Source organism: Dermochelys coriacea, chromosome 26 (assembly GCF_009764565.3).
Source record: "Dermochelys coriacea isolate rDerCor1 chromosome 26, rDerCor1.pri.v4, whole genome shotgun sequence".
Taxonomy (NCBI): Eukaryota; Metazoa; Chordata; order Testudines; family Dermochelyidae; genus Dermochelys; species Dermochelys coriacea.
In genome coordinates, this window is record NC_050093.1 from 14271859 (window position 1) to 14291791 (window position 19933).

Here is a 19933-nt window from a genome sequence, read left to right on the forward strand (position 1 = left end):
TGGAAGTAACAGTATTACCCATTATTTACAGATGGGGAAACTGAGGCAGGGTGACTTGCCCAAAGTCCCTTTTATTCCTGCGAACATGCCACCAAGCCCTGCTGCCTCCTAGAGAGGCTCATAACTGTGATGCTACAGACTGAAATAACGCAAAGAATGTAGTTTTCTTTCCCTGCTCCCATCTAACCCGGCAACAGGGCAAGTGGAAGTTAGCAGCAATCCTGTCCCAAGTCACTTTCTAGTCCTCTCCCGGGATGGCTAAAGCCCTCTCCTAAAGGCTGCAACACAGGTAGCGTTAGGAAGAACAGAGTTCCATCATCAGTGTCTAATTACTTCTCCAAGCTAGGTAATGCTTTGTCTTTCCACAGAATCTTTCAGCTTCAAAATGCATGTAAGAAACCTGTGAACCCACTTCTGGGGTGGAGTAGGGTGGTTGTCTCTCAAGACACAGCAACAGTGCACAGAATTTGGGACAGAACATTAAAAATGGATGATTTAGAGAGGCAGGATAGAACTATGTAAGTGGAAACTTACCAATGCAGTTGGGTTAACACTCTAACCTTGTGCAGGGGTAACACGGGCTCTTTAAAGAAAGAAGTGGTCAGGACCTCACTTTTGAGCACAGCTCCTGCTAACACCACAGGAGGGTACTAGGTTCAGTACTGACCCAGAAGAAATGGCACCGTTCACTGACTCACCAACACCATTTCCTGCAGCAACCTGGGTTTCCCCACAGAGGCCTCCCATCCAAACACGGCCCTGGTCTGGCCCAGCTTGACTTACATGATCCTTTGTGTTCACAGCATAAGGTAACTGGTTAGAGCTTCTTAGCTGGAGTGGGAAGATAAACTAAAAAACAGCTGATCCCCTCTCCTCAGAACTACTGGGATGGCATCATTTCAAAGTGAGCAGGGCAGAGAGGACTCTTAAGGCACCTTCTTCCATTATTGCCTCCTGTCATGCTGAAACTTAGACGTGCTCATGGAAAGATGGTCAAACATGCTGCTAGTCTTGCTTCCATAGGGCCACCAAGTAGCACCAGCTGCACCTCCAGAGAGAGAGAGAGCCTTTCCTGCCATCACACAGCAAAAAACAGTCCATCCCACTGATCAACTCCCAAGGGACAGGGTATTCATGGAGCCAGCTCAGGAACATCTGCAGTTGGTCTCCAGGCAGAAGACTATCAATGACTACCACCACCTGCTGTGCTGGTCAGTGTACTAGGGCACAGGAACACTAGCAATGGCTGGTAACAGATGGCGGTGGGGTTGAGTAGAGGGAGGGTGAAAAAGCATCAGCTTTAAAATAAAGGGTTTGGTATTGATTGCACTTGGATGCCTGGTGGTGGGGATGGTGTGGGTGGGTCTGTGTGTTCTGTCTTGCTCTATTTTTGCTCGCAATGTGTCATTTTGGGGGAGGTGAAACCTTTAACAATGCACTGCCGAGAAGCAGCAAATCTGTTTTTTGTTCCTATGGACTAAAACACACATCTATGCAGTCATTAATACCAATGCCTAGACCCACTCCCAACAGAGATAAAGACCTGCAGCTGCCCGGAGGTCAACTGATCATCCAACTGCACGTGCTGGCCACTGAAGAAAAAAAAAAAAAGGGAGAAGACTGTTACTTACCTGTAATTGTTGTTCTTTAGACTAATGGCTCTCAATCTTTCCAGACTACTGTACCCCTTTCAGGAGTCTGCTTTGTCTTGCGTACCCCCAAGTTTCACCTCACTTAAAAACGACTTACTTACAAAATCAGACATAAAAATGCAAGTGTCCCAGCCACACTATTACTGACAAATTGTTTACTTTCTCATTGTTACCATATAATTATAAAATTAATCCATTGAAATATAAATATTGTACTTGCATTTCAGTATATGATATATTGAGCAGTATAAACAAGTCATTGTTTGTATGAAATTTGAGTTTGTAGTGACTTAGCTCGTGCTTTTTATATAGCCTGTTGTAAAATAGGCTCCGTAAAAATATTTAGATGAGTTGATGTACCCCTTGGAACCTCTGGTGGTGCTCAGAGATGAACATGTACTCCTGGTTGAGAACCACTGCTCTAGAGATCTCAAAGCAGAGTCCATATTCTGCCCAGGTCTTAGACAGGAATTCCAGGTTCAAAGGGCAAGCTTGGTGCTAGTCCGTGCTGTGGAATGCAAGCACAGTACGTCCTCCTAGAGCAGACAGTGAAGTTACTGCCACACATAGAAAGTGAGGGAATGCAAAGATTTCAGAACCCTCAACTTTGTAAGGAGTGGGAACTCATCCCACAACAATCACAGAGAAGGAATTTTCTTCTCTGTAGACTCCCATCTCAACAGATCCCCCACTCTTGGAGACAAAAGCTCCAGGAATGAATCTATGAAATTATACAATCATAGAAAGAATCACAGAATCGTAGAATATCAGGGTTGGAAGGGACCTCAGGAGGTCATCTAGTCCAACCCCCTGCTCAAAGCAGGACCAATCCCCAGCTAAATCATCCCAGCCAGGGCTTTGTCAAAACCTTCAAAACCTCAAAGGAAGGAGATTCCACCATCTCCCTAGGTAACCCATTCCAGTGCTTCACCACCCTCCTAGTGAAAAAGTTTTTCCTAATATCCAACCTAAACCTCCCCCACTGCAACTTGAGACCATTACTCCTTGTTCTGTCATCTGCCACCACTGAGAACAGCCTAGATCCATCCTCTTTGGAACCCCCTTTCAGGTAGTTGAAAGCAGCTATCAAATCCCCCCTCATTCTTCTCTAAACAATCCCAGTTCCCTCAGCCTCTCCTCATAAGTCATGTGTTCCAGTCCCCTAATCATTTTTGTTGCCCTCCGCTGGACGCTTTCCATCAGGTCATCTAGTCCACCCCCTCACAACAAGACAGGATTAATTATACCAAGACTGTCCCTGTGGGTGTTCATCTAACCTGTACTTAAAAACCTTCACTGACAGGGATTCCACAACATCCCTTGGTAACCTGTGCCAGTGCTTAATTATCAGAGTTAGAAAAAAGAAAAGGAGTACTTGTGGCACCTTAGAGACTAACAAATTTATTTGAGCAAAGCTTTTGTGAGCTACAGCTCACTTCATCGGATGCATTCAAGTTTTTCCTAATATCCAACCTCAACTGACTACACACAACATAAATAAGAGAACAGCGACAGCTGCTAGGAAGTGAAAGGTAAGGGGTTTCTTTAATGGAAAGGTGTCAGATAGCTTAAAGGGAGGTAACTTTGAAATCTCAGTTTGGACCTCTCCTGGCAGACTTGGGATACCTGCTCACAAACACCAGGACTTCTCACACTCTACCCTCTCAGGAATCAGCCTGACAGGGACACCACCCTGGGATGGAGAAAGATGCTCTTGTTCGGTCTGCTAAGACATGTGTCACAGAGTCCCCGGGAGATGCTCTGGAACTGCTCCCTACGGAAGCCAGGCACGACTCTGGGGGAGTCTCCTTTCTGCGAGCAGACTGTCTGCAGGACATACAGATTCCACCTTCCTGGGTCTGACCTCGGAGCATTCAGCATCCTCTGCCCCTCTGTGCACTTCCCAAAGCGAGTCCGCCCAGGCGGGATCCTGGGGAAGCCAGAGGGTCCTGCCCTCCAACTCCGCAGTCAGACGTGACTCTCAGCCAGCCAGTAAAGCAGGTTTATTAGATGACAGGAACTTCGTCTAAAACAGAGCTTGTAGGTGCAGAGAACAGGACCCTTCAGCCGGGTCCATTTTGGGGGGCAGTGAGCCAGACAACCCCGTCTGCACTTCACTCCATGTCCCCAGCCAGCCCCAAACTGAAACTCTCTCCAGCCCCTCCTCCTCTGGGCTTTGACCCTTTCCCGGGCCAGGAGGGCACCTGATTCTTTCGTTCTCCAACCCTTTAGCTCTCACCTTGCAGGGGGGAAGGTCCAGGCCATCAGTTGCCAGGAAACAGGGTGTCGGCCATTCTCTCTGTCCAGACCCCTGCACACACCTGCCCTCCAGGGCTCTGCAACAATCATACACCCTTTTCCCACCACCTAGATACTTAAGAACTGCACAGGGGAAACTGAGGCACCCCCACAATATTCAGAGGAAACATTAAGAACAGTCCCGCTTCGTCACAATGTGTGCTGGTGTTCAAACAACATCCATTCTTTATCTCTGTGTGTTATCCTCAGGAGGGTGATATCATTCATGGTCACCTGGTTGAAATAGGGTGCTTTTCTTAAGGGGACATTCAGAGGTGCCCATTCCTGCTGGGATGTTTACCTGTGGCTGAACAAAAATGTTCCCCGCTGTTAGCCATGCGGTGGGGGGAGGGGGAAGGAGTTAGCCATGTGGTGGGGGGAAGCAAAATGTGACCTTGTAATGAAAGCACATGTGCTATGTATATAATGTTAACAGCAAGGTTTACCATGAAAGAGTGTACCCATTGTTCTGTAAAATGTTCTATAAAATCTTTTTAAATACCACTGTCCTTTTTCTTTTCTTCCACCAGCTGCATGTGTTTTCAGGATCACAGTATCTTCTCCTTCCCAGAGGTTAGTGAAGATGAGAAGGTGGAAAAAAAAAAAAAAAAAAGCAGTCATGATGGAATGGTCTCTGACCTCATGCTGTCCTCCCACACTGACAGAGCACAGACAAATGCATGGAGGCAGACAATGTCAGAGTGTAGGAAAGCAAAACATGAATGCGAGGAGAGGTGGCAGGCTGAAGAGAGGGCTGAAGATGATAGGTGGTGGCAGTGTGATGACAGGAGGCAGGATTCAATGCTGAGGCTACTGGAGGATCAAACTGATATGCTCCGGCATATGGCTGAGGTGCAGGAAAGGCAGGAGCACAGACCACCACTATAGCCCCTGTGTAACCAACTGCCCTCCTCCCCAAATTCCATAGCCTCCTCACCCTGACGCCCAAGAACGCGGTGGGGGGGGCCTCCGGCCGCCCAGCCACTCCACTCCAGAGGATTGGCCAAGCAACAGAAGGCTGGCATTCAATAAGTTTTAAAGTTTTTAAGTTTAAGTTTTAAAGTGCAGCGTGGCCTTGTCCTTCCCTCCTCCCCCACCCCTCCCGGGCTACCTTGGCAGTTATCCCCCTATTTGTGTGATGAATTAATAAAGAATGCACGAATGTGAAGCAACAATGACTTTATTGCCTCTGCAAGCGGTGATCAGAGGGAGGTGGGGAGGGTGGTTAGCTTACAGGAAAGTAGAGTGAACCAAGGGGCAGGGGATTTCATCAAGGAGAAACAAACAGAACTTTCACACCGTAGCCTGGCCAGTCATGAAACTGGTTTTCAAAGCTTCTCTGATGCACACCGCACCCTCCTGTGCTCTTCTAACCCCCCTGGTGTCTGGCTGTGCGTAACCAGCAGCCAGGCGATTTGCCTCAACCTCCCACCCCGCCATAAACGTCTCCCCCTTACTCTCACAGATATTGCGGAACACACAGCAAGCAGTAATAACAGTGGGAATACTGGTTTCGCTGAGGTCTAAGCAAGTCAGTAAACTGCGCCAGCATGCTTTTAAACGTCCAAATGCACATTCTACCACCATTCTGCACTTGCTCAGCCTGTAGCTGAACAGCTCCTGACTACTGTCCTGGCTGCCTATGTATGGCTTCATGAGCCATAGCATTAAGGGGTAGACTGGGTCCCCAAGGATAACTATAGGCATTTCAACATCCCCAACAGTTATTTTCTGGTCTGGGAAGAAAGTCCCTTCCTGCAGCTTTTGAAACAGCCCAGAGTTCCTGAACACGCGAGCGTCATGTACCTTTCCCGGCCATCCCACGTTGATGTTGGTGAAACGTCCCTTGTGATCCACCAGTGCTTGCAGCACTAATGAAAAGTACCCCTTGCGGTTTATGTACTCGCTGGCTTGGTGCTCCGGTGCCAAGATAGGGATATGGGTTCCATCTATTGCCCCATCACAGTTAGGGAATCCCATTGCAGCAAAGCCATCCACTATGACCTGCACATTTCCCAGACTCACTATCCTTGATATCAGCAGATCTTTGATTGTGCTGGCTACTTGCATCACAGCAGCCCGCACAGTAGATTTGTCCACTCCAAATTGATTCCTGACTGACCGGAAGCTGTCTGGCGTTGCAAGCTTCCACAGGGCTATTGCCACTGGCTTCTCAACTGTGAGGGCTGCTCTCATCTTGGTATTCTGACGCTTCAGGGCAGGGGAAAGCAAGTCACAAAGTTCCATGAAAGTGCCCTTACGCATGCGAAAGTTTTGCAGCCACTGGGAATCGTCCCAGACCTGCAACACTATGTGATCCCACCAGTCTGTGCTTGTTTCCCGGGCCCAGAATTGGCTTTCCATGGCATGAACCTGCCCTAACAGCACCATGATGCCCACATTGCCAGGGCCCGTGCTTTGAGAGAAGTCTGTGTCCATGTCCTCATCACTCTCGTCACTGCGCTGACATCACCTACTAGCCCAGTTTCGCTTTGGCAGGTTCTGGTGCTGCATATACTGCTTGACAATGCACGTGGTTTTTGATGTGCTCCTAATTGCAAAAATGATCTGAGTGGGCTCCATGCTTGCCGTGGTATGGCGTCTGCATGGAAAAAAGGCGCGGAACGATTGTCTGCCATTGCTCTGACAGAGGGAGGGGCGACTGACGACATGGCTTACAGGGTTGGCTTACAGTGAATTAAAATCAACAAAGAGGGTGGCTTTACATCAAGGAGACACAAAAACAACTGTCACACAGAATGGCCCCCTCAAGGATTGAACTCAAAACCCTGGGTTTAGCAGGCCAGTGCTCAACCCACTGAGGTATCCCTCCCCCTGGTATTCCAGGCAGGACTGAATCCCCATTAAACTTTTCAAGGTGCCCCGACAGACCTCACTGAAACGATTGTCGGCTGTTGATTTCACGGAAGGAGGGAGAGAGGGAGGGAGGAGAAAATGAATACAAAACAAATGTGGTCTATTTCTTGTTTTGATCCACTCCATCTATCTTTTACATCTTAGGCTGGCAGCAGACGGTGCAGTAGGACTGCTAGCCATCCTCATCTCCTGGCTGCTCGGCAGAAGACGGTGCAATATGACTGCCGGCAGGACTAAAGAGAATGACCTCGTCGAGTCACTCCTATTTATGTCTCTGTGCCCATGTCTGCCCAGGCGCTCCTGACCGACCTCACCGAGGTGGCCAAGAGCACCTAGGACAGGACGACGATGGTTATCAGGCCTATTGCACCGCCTGTTGCCACAAGGCAACGAGCTGCTGCTGTGTAGCAATGCAGTACCGCGTCTGCCAGCACCCAGGAGATGTACGGTGACGTTGAGCTGAGCGGCCTCCACACTTGCCGTGTTATGGCGTCTGCACAGGTAACTTGGGAAAAAAGGCGCGAAACGATTGTCTGCCATTGCTTTCACGGCGGGAGGGAGGGCCTGACGACATGTATCCAGAACCACCCGCGACAATGTTTTTGCCCCATTAGACATTGGGATCTCAACCCAGAATTTAAATGGGCGGTGGAGACTGCGAGAACTGTGGGATAGCTACTCACAGTGCAACGCTCCGGAAGTCGACGCTGGCCTCGGTACTGTGGAAGCATTCCGCCGAGTTAATGCACTTAGAGCATTTTGTGTGGGGACATACAAAATCGACTCTATAAAAACGATTTCTAAAAAAAAAAAAGACTTCTATAAATTTGACCTAATTTCGTAGCGTAGACATACCAAGAAAAAGGTGAAGGGTACTGCCCCAGGTCACACAAGTGTGTGGCTGAGGCGGGGGGATGCTAGTCCTGTGCTCTAAGCACTCGACTGTGCCCTTTTTGACAAGTGAAGCTTTTCTCAAGCTCAAAAGCCTTGCTAAATACAAAACAATTTCATTAGACAACACTGAAGTAATGAGCTAGTAGGAAGAGGATGTCTGATGCATCCATATGCCTTAACCACATAAGGATGCAGCAAGTGTGGTATTCCTGAGAGATGCACTATGAGCAAACAGACCAGCGTTTATTTCAATGATTAGACATTCAAATAAAGGCCGCTTCTCCCTGACAGCGGCCTAGAGCAAGAGGCATCCATCAAAGTAATTAATTGTGAGTTCACAAACACTGAATTGTGACAACAAGGGGATGAAACAAGGAGGAGGTGGCAGATTTTATAGGAGATGCTTCAGCTGGAACATGAGCATTTTGGCAGGCAGCAGGCCTGGAGTGCATCAAGCGCTGGATAATTGTACTTCCTGAGGTTCTGCGCATTGTGCCAGGGTTAGGGAACCTGTGCAACGAGCTGGGCTTGCCATTCTGTCATATTTAGGGCGAGGGCCTATGTTTTCACCTGATAACTGCCAGCCCTGCCTCAGCAGCCATTGGTCATGCCAGCCAGCACTTGTCTCGACCAGCATTGGAAACACAGTCAACCACTCTCCTTGCACCAGCGGCTTTTCACCAGAGCTGATGCCTTGCCACAACAAAAAGATGCTCTGGCTAGCTACTCCCATGATTTCGAGTCACACCAGGGAAGATTGAGGAAAGGCACCAGTCAAATAATTATTACACATGAAGGCACCACCTTAGCCCAATGAGCTAATGCTGTGTAACCCCTTGTGCCATTGTCCTTCTTAGATGCTAGCTCATGCCAGTTGGACCCGAGCATCTTTTAACAGCCATCATCACCTAGCTCAAGCAAGGCACTTGGCAGCCAACCGAGTGTAAAAGGCAATAAACCCAGGCAATGGATTAGAGGAGCATTAAATAAAATCAGCTCGTTTAAAGCCTTTGCAAATAACATTGCTCTGCTCCCATTAGCTAGGGACTGTCAGGAAACTGAGCTGTTACTATAACTAAATGATGTTGCAGTTTTTAAATGGCAGGAGAACAGCCCTGTTATTTATAAAGCTTCTGGATGATCCAATTTGATCCTCCCCAGCAGCCCTCTTCTGAATGCAAACGCTCCCTCTGCTCTGGCCCTGGCCCTGGCCCGACCTGCGGAGGTGGCAGCCAACTATTGGCCGGCAAGTCAGACACTTACTAGTGCCGATTCCAGATGCCAGCCAACCATCATAGAGTTGGCACATTCAGCGGCCTCTCTGTAAATGTCAATGAGTCCGATTGTTTTCATTTCAGGCAGGCACTGGAGCTTGTTATGCTCAGCCATGCTCTGGCATTTTGGTGCTTCTCCTTTGAAGCGTCTTTCCAAACAAGTGTTTGTACTGAGCAGCTTTTCTAAAGGCCCTGGACTACATCTGCTGAGCGATGCAGAAACACAAACAGCCCAAGCCCCCTAAGTACTAATAAGGCTAGACGATCTACTGAACACAAGTTACCTGACTGGAATTAACTCAGGGAGAGGTAGTGACAGAACCCAGCAGGGCATAGGTGGATGCAGATGCAAGGGTCCTTTGCATCATGCTTCTTGCATGCCCTCCAACAGGCAGAGACCAACCCTGCAGCCTCACCTTCCCCGGGCTGCTAGGCCAGCTGAAACCTCCCCTCTAGGAAGCATGTCGAATTGCTGGGGGATGGGCTAAGGGCTCCCAAGAACAGCGGATGTAAGGGGGCAACATGCACAGGTGGGATTCCGAGTCAGGCTTTCCTAGTCTCTGCCCCTTGCGATTCCTTCGCATGCCACTCATTGAGCTCAGGAAAGGTGGCGTTTTCAACAAGTCGTCCGATTTCTGTCCCAAAGGAAATACTTCTAAAAACTTGGCAAAACCACTCTTGGGACTATAAACCCCAAAGCAACCCCTTACCTGAACCGACTGGCCAGCTCTGTGCTCCAGAGCAGGGGTTCCTAACCTTCTTACTAAGGCACTCTGGCTGTTTGGGGACTTACCATTACCTCTACTCCCCCTTTCACACCCCAGCCCTCTGCCACTTGCTCCCCTCCCCTGCTCCCTCCTGCAGCCCCAGCTAGGCCACACCCAGCCTGAGATTGCCATCGGGCTGCTAACTGTCCACTAGCTGCTGACTCCAAAGACCTCCTCCATGCTGCACCTGCTGCCCCGATCTGGCTCCCCACTCTGCTCACTGGTAGATTAGCCACTGGGCGAACGAGGCCCATGCCCAGTGGCCCCGGACAATTGGGGCGCCCCTGCACCGCAACCCACCCAGAGCTCCTGCCAGGGACGGGGGTTGGGTGCTTGCCTGCCCCACCCACCCAGCACTCCTGCCGGGGAGCAGGCTCGGGGGCTTGCCCCATTCCCCAGCAGGAATGCCAGGCGGGCAGAGCAGGGCAAGGCCCCACATCCCGACCCAAATGGAGTGCCAGGGGGTGGGGGGGACTGCAGATGGAAGGGTTGGGGAGGGCCTCCCACTTGCTCCCTTTTATTTTCTAGAATAACCTCTCCAATCACTGAGATGACCAGTGTCATACCAACACGTCTGAGAATCAGGAAACGGTTGAGTAAAGAGTTTATTACATTCCAACATCATTTCATGCAACAGCCACCTTATTACCTTATAGCACCAAACCAACATTTGCCCTGATTCAAGAATCTCCCCTAAAATGCCTGTTCTTGTACAGACCCAGGGAATCTGCATACACTCCACAAACGAGAGAGGCATACTTTCCAGAATGCTCCATTGCCCAGATCTCTCGCCAACCAATGGCAAAAGGCCCCATGAACTAGCCAAAAAAGCCTGTCAATAAACCCTTCAGCTCCCAAAACAAAGGCACCAATGCTGTTACGGGGCTTGATCCAAAGCCCATCACCGTCAGTGGAAAAATTCCCATTGACTTTAGTGGGCTTTGGATCAAGCCCTGAGTGGCCACCATGCTACTAGACCTTGTCTACTAGCAAGCTTCGAAGCCGTATCTCATCACCACAGCGGTAGCCGTGATGGAAGCTGCAATGTGAGCAGTAGTTAGGCACGTTCTACTATATATTATGTAAGTAAAGTTAAATGACCCTATGGTAAGACACCAGAGTCCCCTCTATGCTATAACTAAGCCAGAGCCTGGTCATACTAACAGTTGCACACCTGTAGGGAATTACATCTACAATGTTTGCTGGTGCAGGCGCAGCCTTATGAAACCAGCAACTATCCTGGGCAATCAACCATACCCATAGTAGGTTTGTAACTACAGGCACGCACATGGTGTCTGTCAGCTCTGGTCAACAGCCACCGGGCCCTCTGTAGGGCTAGAGACCCCAATTCATATTTTTCCTTGCAGGGTTCTTAGCTGCTGCAAAGATTCAGGAGAGAGATTTTTCCTCCATGTGCCAGGAGCTTTCCTCTTCTCCCCCAACAAATTCTGTTGGTCAGATATTTGCTCTTTTGAAACACTCTCTTGCTCTCTTCAGGTGGTCTTCCACCCTTCTGCTTGGATTTCAAGTTATTTATGGAGTAGCTCAGCAGAGAGTTAACTTTACTGACATTAAACTAGTTAAAGTGTCACCACCAGCTTGCAGAAAAACTCCACCTGGTTGTCAGTGGGTTTCACTGCTGCTAGGAAATTTAGGTCAACGATAGCAGGACATGCTACTTTTAGGAAAAGTCCCCTGGGATCTTTATCGATCACACAGAGCTCACACACACTTGGGCTTTAAAGGTCTCCTTTAAGACACCCCCACATAGTGAACTGCACTGGATTCAGTTTTAGCTACCTTGAAGGATGAAGGACCAAGCAATTCCTGACAGGGTTTAAACCTACAACTCCAAGGCAATGTGGCCTTTCAAACCGGTAGACCCTTAAGCCACACACAAGGTGACCTAGTCTGAATTTCCCCGCCACTTGAATACTGCATTAACAAGTCTGAATTCTGCTTGGTGATTTTCCACACTGAATTTCTCTATTTTGATGAGCATCGATATTTTAAGAAGGAGACTTATGTTTTATTAAAATCAGGTACACCTCTTCCTTCTGCCTCCAGGGATTTTTTTGCTTGTTAAGAGAAACAACAGAAATTTCATAGGTTTGGGGGTGGAGGTTGATTGTTTCAGGGCCTCGTTTTTGAGGCCAGGCACCCAAATCTCTTAGTGACAGGCCACGACGAGGGAACTGAAACTCCAGTGATGCTCTCAGCAACCAAGTGCATGGTTTCGATGCCCGATTAAAGCATTTGGAAATTGGGCCCCGAGTATGATTTCACAACAGCTGTGAAGGGCTCATAATTACAAAGCCACCCTGAACCATAGCTAGAGCTCTGGCACACAGGTGACTAGAGGGTAGAGTGGAATCTCGTCTTAGAGACAAGTGTTTATCCCCTTTGAAAAACCCTTTACTAGGAGCAGAACTTCACCATCACAGAAGAGGGCCTCTCTCCACCCATTGCAGTATACCAGGTGCCTGGGGGAAGAGAGGATCCAGGCACCAGGGGCCACAGGAAAGGTGGAGGAGAACTGGCATAGCGGGCTCCTATACCACAGGGAGACTTGCTGCCTGAACAGTGCAAAGAGAAAATGCAACAGGACAAAGACTTTGCCCTGCAGTACTGACTGCGGGCCCTTGATCTTTTGGGGTCAGGCTGGAGCCACTGAAATATACCTTTGATTGTAACCGTAATGGTCTGGTATTTGTGAGTCATCAGTGAATCCAAAATTCCAAAGGGACTTCAGAGGGGGAAATTAATGAGTATTAGCTGAAACTGGTTTCTGTACAGTGCAATGCCACAGCGAGTAGAATGGGCCATTCAACACAGGAATCTGGGCAGCAGTCTGTTTGCACTGTTGTACTGCCAGTCCCCTTTAAAATGAATTAATAGTAAAGAGCTGTGGTCAACCCCTCTCCTAAATGAGTCAATGCAAAACTTGCCTTCATTTCTCTCCCCTTGCAACAGCTCAGGACTGCCATTTGAACTTCACTTGGTACTCTTGGGGTGGTAGTGAAGTAGTTGCACCCACAACGCTTCTGTTAAGAGCACAGGGAGAAGTGGAGAAAGGTTCTTCTCCACATGGGTCAATTTTCCCTTCTAGAGCAGCTGATGTTGCAAGCGCTTGTGACAATCAGTTCGGCTTCGGGTAGGCCAGGCTGTTCCTGAGCTGAAGCACTCTAGACTCTCATAGAAACTCTACAGGACTGAAACCATCATGCCCTGGAAACAGTTAATTTCACACTGATGCCTCCAGGAATAGAAGCATTCACTCTTGAGAGAGCTCACCACATTAACACGTTTCAGTTCAATTTTATTCCGCCTCTCGCTAGGGACAGGGAGTTGGAAAGCAACGAGCGATTTTGTAGGTCACCGCTGTTCCTACCCACCTAGTTACTGGGAAGTTACAGCAGTGAACTCTACCTGCCCTGAGAACGGCATTACTGAGTACATCACAAGCCCTGCTGGGGCTGTGCCTAAGAGCTGGGATTTGACACAGCCCTGGCTGGCTGGAGGACAGTAAGCACTATCTTGCCTTTCAATGAAGAGTCTCCAAGCCCTTCCTAACATTCAATGATTAAGCCTCACTTGTGGGGCAACACCATTATCCCTGGTTTACAGACGGTGAAACAGATACAGAAGTTACGTGCCACATCACAGGGGCTATGTCTGCACTGCAAAAACAAAGGTGGGTTCTTAGCCTGCGTTAGCTAACGTGGGTTAAAATAGCAGTGAAGACACGGCAACTCGGCTTTTAACTTTAGCTGCTCAAGTTCAGCCCCAAGCTACCTCACTGGCTTGAACTCAAGCTGCTTACCCGAGTTAAAAGCCAAGTCGGAACCCAAGAGTCCATGTCAACTGGCAGTGTAACATATGCAAAGTGAGTTAGCGGGAGAGCTGAGACAGAACTTAAGAGTCCCCATTCTAACCATTCGACAATAATGACTCCTAATGGTCTAGCTCTTTTCTAAATCTCTATGATCCTTTCATTTGTTTCCCCTATAGCTCCAAGGGCTTTTCTAAAGCAAACAGATGTCTTGCTGCAGAACCCCCTGGGCCAGGGTTTTGGTTTGCTCTGGATCAGTGACCTGCAGTTGACATTCACATGTCACTGCATTACAAGTTCTCAGGCTGCTTGGGAAAACCTTTCCCAAGCAATAAGGTGCCGTGACTGCTCCCATGGCTTCTACTAGGAGTCTCACCAGCAGTTTGTTTTGCTGCTCTGATTCTGGGGCTTGGAAAGTTTCCAGCCACGTGTGAGCTACGAAAAGGAAGTGAGTGAGAATTGGGTCACACAGGTGCAGAGATTCGGCGGCTCCAAAGTGACTGGTTTGCTCCCTTCTTTGCCACGTGTCCCGCTAATGCAGGAAGAGCACCAAGAGCCGTGGCTTCTTGTACTCCCTGCTGCCTGTGAGGGAGGCAGCAGCTGGGCTGGAGTCACCCTGGGTTGAGCCAGTGCAGGAGCCCTCGTCACTGGTAGTTAGAGGCCCTGGTCATCCTTTTTCTCAGGGCCTCTCCCCACTGCTGCCACCATCACTGTGGGAGTCTGGTATTTCTCCCTGCTGGGCCCATGCAGGCTGCCGCCGCCACCACCACCCTCATCCCTCTCCTCCCCAAGAGCACATACCTCTCAAGATGTAACCAGATTTAACTCGCTACCCTTGGACTCGTGTCAGAGCGGGGCCAGAGCCAAGGGTTGCCCCAGAAGCAGCAGAGAAGAGCTTTGCTGGGTTCTTTCAGTTCTGGGTTCTCTCAGTCTGCCAGGGGGAGGAAGGCGTGGACCCCACCTCCCAACACTTTCAAATTGCGGGGAGTCGGGGCTTGACTTCCGAGCTTCACTAGGCTCCGGATCCCACAAGCTACTGCAGCAGAAGCTGAAAGACCTTGACTGCCACCTGCCCCCTGAACTTCAGTCACAGCCAGCAACCACTTTCTGCTTCTTCTATCTCCTCCTTTTAAGCTTCTCTTCTTTAAAGGGGTCTTTCCATCCCCCATAGATCCTGTAGGGTGGCGACCATCCATTTGACTGAGCCTGATAGATGCTGCTCCGTCCTTCTACTGGAGAGCAGTGGGATGGAATGAAGCAGCTCTATAGAGCTCCTGGATTTGCCATGCAGCAAGCTTAGCCCTGAGTTGTGCCTGCTGGTAACCTATCGCCCCACTCCACTGTCTGTGTACCCGTCCCTCCTGCTCATGTCTCACTCAAGCTCCCCTTCTTCTCCCTTCCCCACTGAGAATGGCATTCACAGTGCTCCCACTATTCAGCACAGCCCCCGGAACTAACACAAGGCTGCTGGGCCAGAGGTGCCATGCTCTGTGCAAGAGCAGAACCGGTGTGAGCCTCTGGCTCTACTGCTGCTCGGAGCAGGAGGGAGATTCGCTTGCTACTCCTTCTTCCACACTCACAGGACCCACCTGCTGTTGCTCTGGCACAGAGCAATTTCCTGTCTCAGCAAGAGCATCGTGAAACTGACCAGAACCCACTTGGGCGCTGCCCATCTGCAGGCACCAGTGAGGAAGTACTGGGTGTGGAGGTGGCAGTGGGAGGGGGAACTAGGTGTCCCTAGCCTCTGTTTGCCAGAAGCTGGGAATGGGCAACAGGGGATGGATCACTTGATGATTCCCTGTTCCGCTCATTCCCTCAGGGGCACCTGGCATTGGCCACTGACAGAAGACAGGACACAGGGCTAGATGGACCTTTGGTCTGACCCAGTGTGGCCGTTCTTGTGTAACTATCCGGAGAAAGAATACAGAAGAGGGAAGATGAGACACCCACCATCCTGCACCATATTTAGACTCCCAAGGACATTCGCTTCACTCATCCTCCGGCCATTGACGGCTCTCTATGGCTTTCCAAACAGTTGTGTGGTTCTGGAAATTAACTAATTCCTGGAAAACACTGGGAAGCATTCTTCTCAAGAGCAGCTAGCTCACCGCATAGTGATGAAGCACTAGGTCAGTCTGAAAGTTCAGCCTCCTGGAGAGGAGCTGAGAGCCAGAGTCAAGACGCATAAATAGAACTCAAAGGCCAGACTGCGCAGCGGCACATGTGGGAAGCCGGGCACTATTTTGAATGCTATGTGGCAAATGAATGCAGAGCCAAATCCAAGAAGGGGGCTGGGTGAGAAGCGAGATGCTCAAAATTAGGAGCTGAGCTCAAGCAGCATGAATGATGAAGAGAACGGCTTCTCAGAGCAGATGGGAACGGCTTGCGAAGAAGGGGGAGGGGGGAATTCACCACCCTGCGCAAGCCACATGGCTGCAGACTAAGTGTCCTTTCCCCTGCTATGATTCTACAGAAGCTGGAGACATACCTCATCATGGGTGGGGTAGCGTCCATATGCCTGACAAAGTCCCCCAGGGATCACCAAGCCCATGCTGGGGAGATGGACGTGCCCTGGGTCACCTGCACTAACTAAACCTAAGATGGTGCTGGTCCTGTCCCTTAAGGGTGTGGCCCTGCCCACTGCTGCATGTGAGCACAGTGAAGTGAGGACATGGGGCACAAGGGAGCCTGATCCTGATTGATGAGAGGTGGCTGCAGCCAGGCTACCCCATCTCATTGCTGCAAGGAGTGCCAAGGGGGAGTGCAGAGCCAAGTGCTTCATTTCCACGAGAGCGATCAAAGCCCATGTTCCCTCAGATGTGGTCATTCCATGCTCAACTGAAAAGGAGCGGGTGGGAGTACCAAGTGGCTTGAGATTTTAGGAAAGCGTAACTGATGGGAGATGTGCTCACGAGATACCCCGTGAACTGGAATGGTGGGTAGACACAGACAGAAGTGCCGGGGAAACTTCTGCCTTGCAACAGGGCTGGGAATGGCTGGTATACGTGTGTGGGTAAGAGCTGCACTGAAGAGGCCTTCACCATAACAGTCTCTCTCAAGGTACTTTTCTGGCCCTCATTCCCACAGTATCTGAACCTCACCATCTTTAACATACGTACTCACATACCCACAGCCACGGGGAAGGGCCCAACTATTGCCCCCACTGGAACTGAGGCCCGGAGAGACGAAGTGACTGGCCCAAGCCTCTTGTCTACAGAGTTCCAGCCAAGCGCCCATTCGGCGCTATCCAGAGAGCAGAACCAAACCTGCTGCAGCCACGTAAAAGCCACAACCATACTAAGGCAGTTTAAGAGAGGCGACGGGATGCAAGCCCAGGACCCCAGGAGTTCATCCAGCCACTGCAGGGGCTTGATGCAGCTGGGGTGCTAAATGCCCTACATTTACACGGCACTCAAGTTTGGGGAAATAACATGTTTGGTTTTTTCTTATTTTTCCCCCCTGAGAAGAGAGAGAAAAATATTTTTGTTTTATCTCATTTTTGCATTCAGCTAGCTATTGGGGATGCGCATTATTCATAAGCTCCTACTAACCAGGTTGGTGGCGCTGAATTTTGTCGGGGGGGGGGGCTGTGCAGAAGGAACTGCTCTTTAAATTATTAATAGCCATTATCCAAGTGCCCTGAATGCATGTTCCAGCCCTTGACATTCTTTCGGGTGACTGCAGCGCCACCCAGGGGCAGACAGCACTAGCTACAGTCCGGCAAAACAGCCCTATATAGAATCTGCAGGCCCAGAATCTCTCAGTTCTGAGCTGCCACTTTGAGCAGCAGGCACCCCTGGCGGACTTTGGGCCTGAGAGCCCTTATCCAGTGAATCTGTGGCTCCTCACCCAGTTCTACTGATCCCTGCAATGACACAGCCATGCATAAATTTGAGAGGAGGTAGGGAGGGGTTATCAATAAAGGGTCCAAACCACTGAATTCAATGGGCTCAGGGCCGGATATGGAAAGAGGAGGAGAACCAGCCTAGCTGGCAGAGGGCCTGTAGAGACACTGCTGCTTAGTGACTGCCCTGAAGTAGCCCTTCTCACTCAGCAACATCAGCAGCAAAGTTGTTCAGCAAAGCCTCGCTTTCTAGGGTGAGAGCTGGCTGAAGAACGGCAGCCCAGCCTCTTGAGAGGACTTGTACTCTTCCCTACAGACAGCTGAATATTCCTTTCCCAACAAGCGTAGCCCATAGATGCCCATTACAGGGACCAGGCACAGAATGAGGTCCTCATGACAAGGCCGTCTTCTTGGATCTCCCAGTCACACACCACAGGGGACTTGAAGATCCAGGCTGCTAAAAGAATTTCCTAGGCAGATATTGCAACGCCCTGTCTGCCAACACTTTTCCATATAGTGAAATCGCCCCCAGAGTAGCTCCTCAGAACGGGCAGGCTGTACTGAAAGAAGCTGTCTATCTGCATGCTTTTTTCACTTTGAGCCATTCTTTAACAAACAGGACAATACCCATCACAATTAGCCTGGGAAAATACAACCCTGGAGAAGCCCTACACGATCAGTTGCCTTCCGAGCTTAACCAAGCTCAGTCATTGTAGTAACATTAGCCATGCAGACCTCACACCAACCAGGAGCTGTAGACAAATTCATTGGCTCTGCTGTAGAGTTCCCTGAAGACTCAGCCCAGGTCCAGTGGGACTGAAACTACAGCACCCACTAGACAACACAGCCAGTTTGCTGGATACTTAGCTCAACCACACTGTTTAAACACCAGACTGTCCCATATGGGATAGCAGCTCCAGGGCCAGCCCTTGAACACAAACTTATCAAGCGGTCAAAAAGAGAGACCTGACTGGTCTTCAACATCATGAGGCTGCACAGGGAGAGAATTTGTCCCAGAGGTCCCACACCATGGGGCTTGAGAAATTAAAGCTAACAACTTCAATTGCTCTTGGAAACAAGTGCTGCTCAGAGAACCCGGCTGTAGCACGCTCATTCCAAGCCTCTCAGATAAGCAGGTGTGGGCCTGCTCTTTCTGTATCTCCAACAGACACTGTACCCATCAGCTCACACACATCCATAACAAGATGCATCCTACGCCCACCGCATCATAATCTCCTTCCCTTAGCATCACTTCTAATTCGTCTTGCTTATTTTCCCCAGTCCAGACATTTGTTCATAGGACTTCTGTTTATGGGGACTTAAGTGTCCACCCTTAAGTACTCATTACTCTCAGCAACTATTGTCTTTATAGCAAGAGAATAACTCAAAGTCAAATCTTAGTCCCACAGACTATTAACACAATAAATCTGAAATTAAACCTGCATGCTAGTAGCTTGCATTCAGGTCTTTTTTGCACACTGAGATTTAATTTTTCAAATGTCTTTTTAGAAAAAGTCAGTTTTAGCCATGCTAGCCAGGGCCGCAGCTGCGTGGCCTGCACGGGAAGCTCAAGGGATCTGCCGTTACTAACGGGTTTTTTTGTAAATTTCATGCTAGTAAAAGGTGCCAGACTGACAGTCTGAGAGAATGAAGCTTTTATGCACAGGACAACTACAGCCCTGGAAGAACATCATTCTTTTCTTCCGTTCTCCTTCTCCTTCCCTGAAGCTCTTGTTCCTTTCTAATCTTCCCATCCTTGCTGCATTTGGTCCCACATGGGAATAACCCAGCCGCCTCAGGGTGCACTCCTGCTTCACATCCTCTGTCCTAGCAACCAGGAGGCAGGCCACCTGGTTCTTTTATGTGAATCAAAGAGGTCTTGGGTCAGACTCCTCACTAGAATCAAGTTGATCAGCCTCTCTCTTTCCAATGGCCTTTTCTCACTGGACTCATTCATTACTGACATACATCACATGTACCCAGGAAATCTAGAGGTGGAAGGCTCACTGGCTGTCACCAATCCGCTCAACCATTTGGTTGCAGCTCCCAGGGATCGCTCTGTCCCATCCTTTCACTTGCTGCTGCATAAACTCAGCATGCAAGCTAGTTAGATTGCGCTGGCGAAGACACACTCTTCCAGCTGCCTATTCTGAAGCATCAAAAGGCTCTGGAGACCTACATGTAGAGCTCTTAAGAGGAAAGTCACTCCAGGCATTCATCAACACAACCAGCCCTTTCAGCTTGTTCCCTCGCTGCAGGCATGCCAGCCCTGCTGCAAAACCATGGCACGCTGGAAGGGGATAAAGTCAACACAGCTCACTGTGCTGGAGAATCTTCCTCTCCACTGCTGTCAGCACACGTACAGCAGCTTTTCAAACTGCAATAAGCATGGGCAGGGGGAATAGGAGCGAGTGAGAGAGACTTTACTGCAATGCAAGGCCCTTCACTTTTCATGCTTATGTAGCCTTTTCTCTATCAGAGAGATAGCGTTTGGA

At 49.6% G+C, this 19933-nt stretch overlaps 2 protein-coding genes across 3 annotated transcripts in view; both read right to left on the reverse strand.

The window, feature by feature from the left end:
* The window catches only part of NUDCD3 (NudC domain containing 3), a 56547-nt gene that overhangs the window by 28174 nt on the left and 8440 nt on the right, over nt 1-19933 (reverse strand). The gene's annotated exons all lie outside the window — the stretch shown is intronic.
* Nucleotides 19138-19933, reverse strand: part of ASTL (astacin like metalloendopeptidase) — a 36603-nt gene continuing 35807 nt past the window's right edge. For both annotated transcript variants that reach the window (XM_043502988.1, XM_043502987.1), the window contains one exon: nt 19138-19149. The gene's annotated coding sequence lies outside the window, so the exon portion shown is untranslated. The remainder of the gene's footprint in view (nt 19150-19933) is intronic.